This window comes from Octopus bimaculoides, chromosome 7 (assembly GCF_001194135.2).
Source record: "Octopus bimaculoides isolate UCB-OBI-ISO-001 chromosome 7, ASM119413v2, whole genome shotgun sequence".
In the NCBI taxonomy this organism is placed as follows: domain Eukaryota; kingdom Metazoa; phylum Mollusca; class Cephalopoda; order Octopoda; family Octopodidae; genus Octopus; species Octopus bimaculoides.
Genome location: NC_068987.1, coordinates 60569108 through 60574467, shown reverse-complemented (window position 1 = coordinate 60574467; position 5360 = coordinate 60569108). Strand labels below are relative to the sequence as shown.

The window sequence follows — 5360 nt, the reverse complement described above, 5'->3', positions numbered from 1 at the left end:
ATATATATATATATATATATATATATATATATATATATACTAAGTTTTAAATTTAAAAGAGAGTTTTGACGCTAATATCCATTATTATTGAAATTTATTCCTATGTCGACATTTCTGTATAAGGCTATATTTGACTGTCAAATTTAAGTCAAACATATAATTTGCCTTACACGTCTTCAGGGAAATATATTTAAGAACAAACAAAGGATCAAACAAAAATCAAGAACAAGGGGTAAATACCAAGACATCTCTAGGTTCCGTCCATATTTAAATTTGTCGTTAAATGACTCGTTAAATAAGTTCCTTCCTAAGCAAGTATAAACGAACACGGACAGCCTGTCACAAGGTAAAGAAGGTCTGGAACTCCAAATTGCCCAAGCAAATCAAAATCAAGTTGTTCATTGCAACTGTTGAATCAGTGTTATTATATGGTAGTGAAACATGATCACTGACTAAGAAATTATCAAACAGGCTAGATGGCTGTTACACAAGGAAGCCACAAATGGCCCCAAAAATAGAATGGCAGCAACATATGACAAATGTATGCCTTTATGGAGACTTGCTGAAAGTCAGTGAGAAGACCAGGCAAAAACAGCTGCAATTAATTTGGATGCTTCCAATTCAGAGTGGTGCATGCAATGACCAGATGGTTATTGCATGAATTAGAAGCATCCAAATTAGTCTTGTGGAACCCACTTCATGGTGATGTAAGAAGAATTAAATGTTGTTACACTTACATCAACAGCTCGGTCACAGACATTGGCCTGGAATGTATCCAGGACCTTGAAGCTGTGATGTTGGACCGAGAAGTGTGGCAGGTGGACTTTGTTGCTGCAGCCATAATAACATAATTACTACGTTTATATAGTCTCATGCCCATTTTAGAAATCATTATTATTATTTTTATGCTCTCTTTTATTCTTTTGTATGTTTGTTTATTCTTTGAAATGTTAATCATTATTTTATTCAGTTATTATTTTTACGTTCTTACCATTTTTTTATCCAATATAAACAATGTCGTTCCTTACTCTACAACCTCTGTTCTATAGATAAACTATAGAAGCTACTTTTATGACTATGTTTTATTCCTTTTATTTTTATCTTGCAGAGACTGGAGGAAGAGGCTGTGCCCTTGATCCTTGAAAGCCCTCTAAGACAGGTGAAGTTAATTCTTTTACTATACCATTTAAACTGTTGCAGGAAATAATGACTGAATTGGAGATTCTAGAGGGCTGATGTTCTGAGGAAGAAAAGACCTGCATAGTGGTCAGTTCATGGCTGAAGAGTTTGGATGCAAAAAGAGTGATGGGAGGTGAAGATACAAGTAGGTTGAAGTGCCTGAGTAGTGGAGGTATGAGACCAGTCAGCTATGAGGAACAGAGGCCATTACGCTAATGACAGCAAAAGCAGAAAGAAGAGATGGCATATCTATGGACCAGAAGATGTAATGTGTTCATTAGTGATTTATTGGAAATGTTAGAAGTAAGAGCAATAGTGTGATATTAGACTGGGTTAGAAAAGTTATTTTTCTTTTAAATGGGATTCACTGAAGTGTGCTTCCAAAAGTCGGGATAGAAAGTAAGAGACTGAAAGAAATTGCTGAATATGGGATTAAGTTCTGGGGCACATTACCCTATTTCTATTAAAACACACTGCCTTTGTTTCAATCAATTTTTTAAAAAATAAAGAATTTAATAAAATAACTTTATCATTATTACTCTGGTGTTTGGAACATAAATTAGCATGAACTTTTGGTGGAAATTTTTAATTAAGATCATGATAAAACAAGGGATTTGTATCAGAGAACCACGGGCAGTTTCAGGCGGGTCAAATCACTCTGTCAAAGGTAACGCTTAGTTATACACATTATTTTGAATTAACCATGCATTATCTCACAGCTTCAAGATTTTAATGATATAACTGAGTACTTTTTAGAATGACATAGTTGAATAGGAGTGAAAGGTCAGATCTGGCCAGTTTGAATATAAAACAAGTAGAATATTTGGGCTGGATATGGGCAGTATAACCCTTTAGCATTCAAATTATTCTGTAAAATGTGATGCTTATTCACATTGTTTTTAATAATAATGCATTATCTCATAGCTATGAGATTTTGATGATGTGGTTGTTTATTTTTGAAATAATCTTGTTGGATAGATGTAAGAAGCCAGATCTGGCCAGTTTGAATATAAAACAGGGAGAATATTTGAGCTGGATACTGTCGGTTTAAATGCTAAAGGGTTTCGTGTAGTGGAAGGAATACTGTCAAGGTCAGTGACCTTATTTGTTTAAAGTAGCCAAAGGGATTTCTGCACTTGGCATGTATGTATACAGAAAGGAGAACTTAGAAAAGTGGAAAAGGGTAGATTTTGATTAGATTGGCCAAGTGTGTGCAGTGTGGGGGTTAGATATAAAAGCATGCAATGAAGGTATTAATTTTTTTCACTCTCTACATTTTAAAAATTTTGATCCTTATCCTTTACTCATACTAATTATCTTAATTTCATAAATCTCCTTCCTGTTCAACATTTGTAAGAATTACTATGTATTCTCCTTTTCTACAATCATCATCATCATCATCACTGCCAGGAAGATCACCAGCATGACCACTACCACTGTCACCACCACTGCTGACACCAAGACCACCACCACTACCACTGCCACCATCATGATCGTCATCATCATCATCACCATTCCTTCTTCATTCAAGCCTGTTGAGTGAACTTATGGTTAAGCAGTCAAATTCATTAGATCATTTTGAAATTGTTTGGTTCAGATTTCATTTAATCAAATTGGTATCTTTAAATTAATCTAATTCTGATTGTGATTAAACTTGGCATATTCACGGAAGAAAAACAAAAAAAAAAAACATTAATCTGTAGACTTACCCTCATAATCTTCATTACCACTGCTTTTAATGAATTAATTTGGTATGGATTTCAATGAAATGAGTCTGCATTTTGATTAACTAACTATCTTTAAATTAATTAAATTCTGTTTCCAAACAATGCTGCAAACTCCTGAAGAAGAGACCTTAGATTTTTAACAGATGAAAATCTTAATTTTTAATACTTTTCATGTGAACTAACAAGAAATATTTAAAATATTAACATTAACATCTTATGTGATTTTGTTATCTCCCCTAAACCACATCATAGTTCACCAGCATCAGAAGTTGAGTATTTTAATAAAAATTTTGATTCCTTTATTTAAATTCTATAAACAAACCTAACAGCACTTTGAAAACAACTTTGGAAACATAGCTTGTGCATAATATACCATCTTCCTCTTCTTTGTTCTCATGCTCACTTTCTTTCTTTGTTTATTTTCATTTGTTTCTGTCTCTGTTTGTCTGTCTCTGACTGTTTTGAAAGACTGGTCTTTTCTTCTACTTTTGTTTTATTTTAAGAATGAATAATATAATGTTAAATTATTTCAAATATTTCTGATGAGGTAAAAAAAAATTAATGCAATATGATCACAACCTATAAAATATTTTCATTAGTAATAACGATGTTTTACATTTCAAATGAATTTGATATTTTCACTTGTTAAGTATAACAAATGTGTGTATGGGTGTGAGTATACGTATGCACATATTTATGTATATATGTATATCTATATCCATATCTATCTATCTATCTATCTATCTATCTATCCATCCATCTATCCATTCATCCATTCATCCATCTTCTCCTTCCACTGTTCCTGGGAAGATCATCAGGGTAGAATCTCAGGTACCTCCTCCATAGTGTCAGAAGGGTAGCACCCTTTTATAGGATCCTATCACAAACAGTCATCTTTCCAGCTGCATTCTCAGGCATGATATTATCCAACCATTCTGTTCTTGATCTACCCCTAGTAAGTTTCCTACTGGGTGGCTTGGATTAGTGGAGTCTAGGACATTTACCACCTATGGACAATTACCCCTGAGGACAACAGATGATGATTTAAGACTTATTAATATATTGGAGGTGCGGGGGGGGGGGATAATTAACAAAATAGGGTAACTGTCCTAGAGGGTAGTTGTCGTCAGAGATAATTGTCCTCAGGGATGTAATTGTCCTGATACAGTCTTGTGACATTCTTACAATATGTCCGTAGCTGTGATGTCTCACACAGATAATATAAACATGTTATTTTGTCAATTTCCCTCTTAACACTCCAGTCATACACTGGGATTCACACCGCCAAATACACTAGGAATATGGGATCTCGTACTGGGAAAACAAGTAAGGGATTCCATCGGGGGAGAATGTAATCACCTTAACCCCTCGGATAAGATTACTGTCCTTATGCCAAAATTTGAAAACAGAATTACACACAACACTAGTTAAATCAGAAAAACAGAAATAAGTTCTAAAAATTTATAGACACCGGAATGGCTTTGCTTCACAACCACATGGATCTGTGTTCAGTCCCACTGCATGGCACCTTGGGCAAGTGTCTTCTACTACAGCCTTGGGCTGACCAAAGCCTTGTGAGTGGATTTGGTAGACAGAAACTGAAAGAAGCCCGTCATGTGTGTGTGTGTGTGTGTGTCTGTGTCTGTGCTTGTCCCTCACCATCACTTGACAACTGATGTTGGTGTGTTTATGTCTCTGCAACTTAGCGGTTCAGCAAAAGAAACCAACAGAATAAATACTAGGCTTATAAAGAATAAGTCTTGGGGGTCAATTTGTTCATCTAAAGGTAGTGCTCCAGCATGGTCACAGTCAAAATGACTGAAACAAGTTAAAAGAATTAAAAAAAAACCACCGTGGGTTAAAATTAATATAAATACATTTATATTTTTTATGCTCTTGATGTGCTGAAAATAGGAGGAAGTCTTCTGATGGATTGGGGAAGGAAGCCATTAAAAAACTCCATCTACTCTTTCCCCATAAATCAAGAGCATAGCTAATGATAACAAATGGTTACGCTGTTATTTAATTCGCAATGCTGAAGTCTTGAGTAGTTCTCGTGAACTGGTTCATAAGTTATTGCACCTGTTCCCCGGCAGTATGTTGCCACTTTTGTGTCATCAGAAAACTGCATGTCTCCAATAAGTACTTTCTGTACTTTGTTTATATTTTTTTATCTCACTTTTGACAGATTGAGCAATTTCTCATCCGTCCTTATGTGAAAGTCTAACCACTAAAGCTTTTTTTTATTTTCTCTTCCTGTTTATTTCTGTGTTCCTTTCTGTCGAAGAGCGTAGGCTCAAAACGTAAAAGACTTTCTCACTTCCTGAGTGTTAAACTAATATATCTGTTTGTTGTTTACACACCCGTCTTCATCTTTTTTTTGTAAATTCTCACTATATATATATGTGTGTATATATACATATATATATGTATATATACACACACACACACACA

The 5360-nt window shown here is 34.6% G+C and overlaps 1 protein-coding gene and 1 long non-coding RNA gene across 8 annotated transcripts in view; one reads left to right on the top strand and one right to left on the bottom strand.

Annotated features, from left to right (window-relative positions):
- Positions 1 to 1717, top strand: part of LOC128248387 (uncharacterized) — a 15342-nt gene extending 13625 nt beyond the window's left edge. The window contains exon 2 of the long non-coding RNA XR_008264626.1: positions 1109 to 1717. This is a non-coding gene — a long non-coding RNA (uncharacterized LOC128248387). The remainder of the gene's footprint in view (positions 1 to 1108) is intronic.
- The window catches only part of LOC106867691 (tumor protein p53-inducible protein 11), a 553124-nt gene that overhangs the window by 278721 nt on the left and 269043 nt on the right, over positions 1 to 5360 (bottom strand). The window lies entirely within an intron of this gene.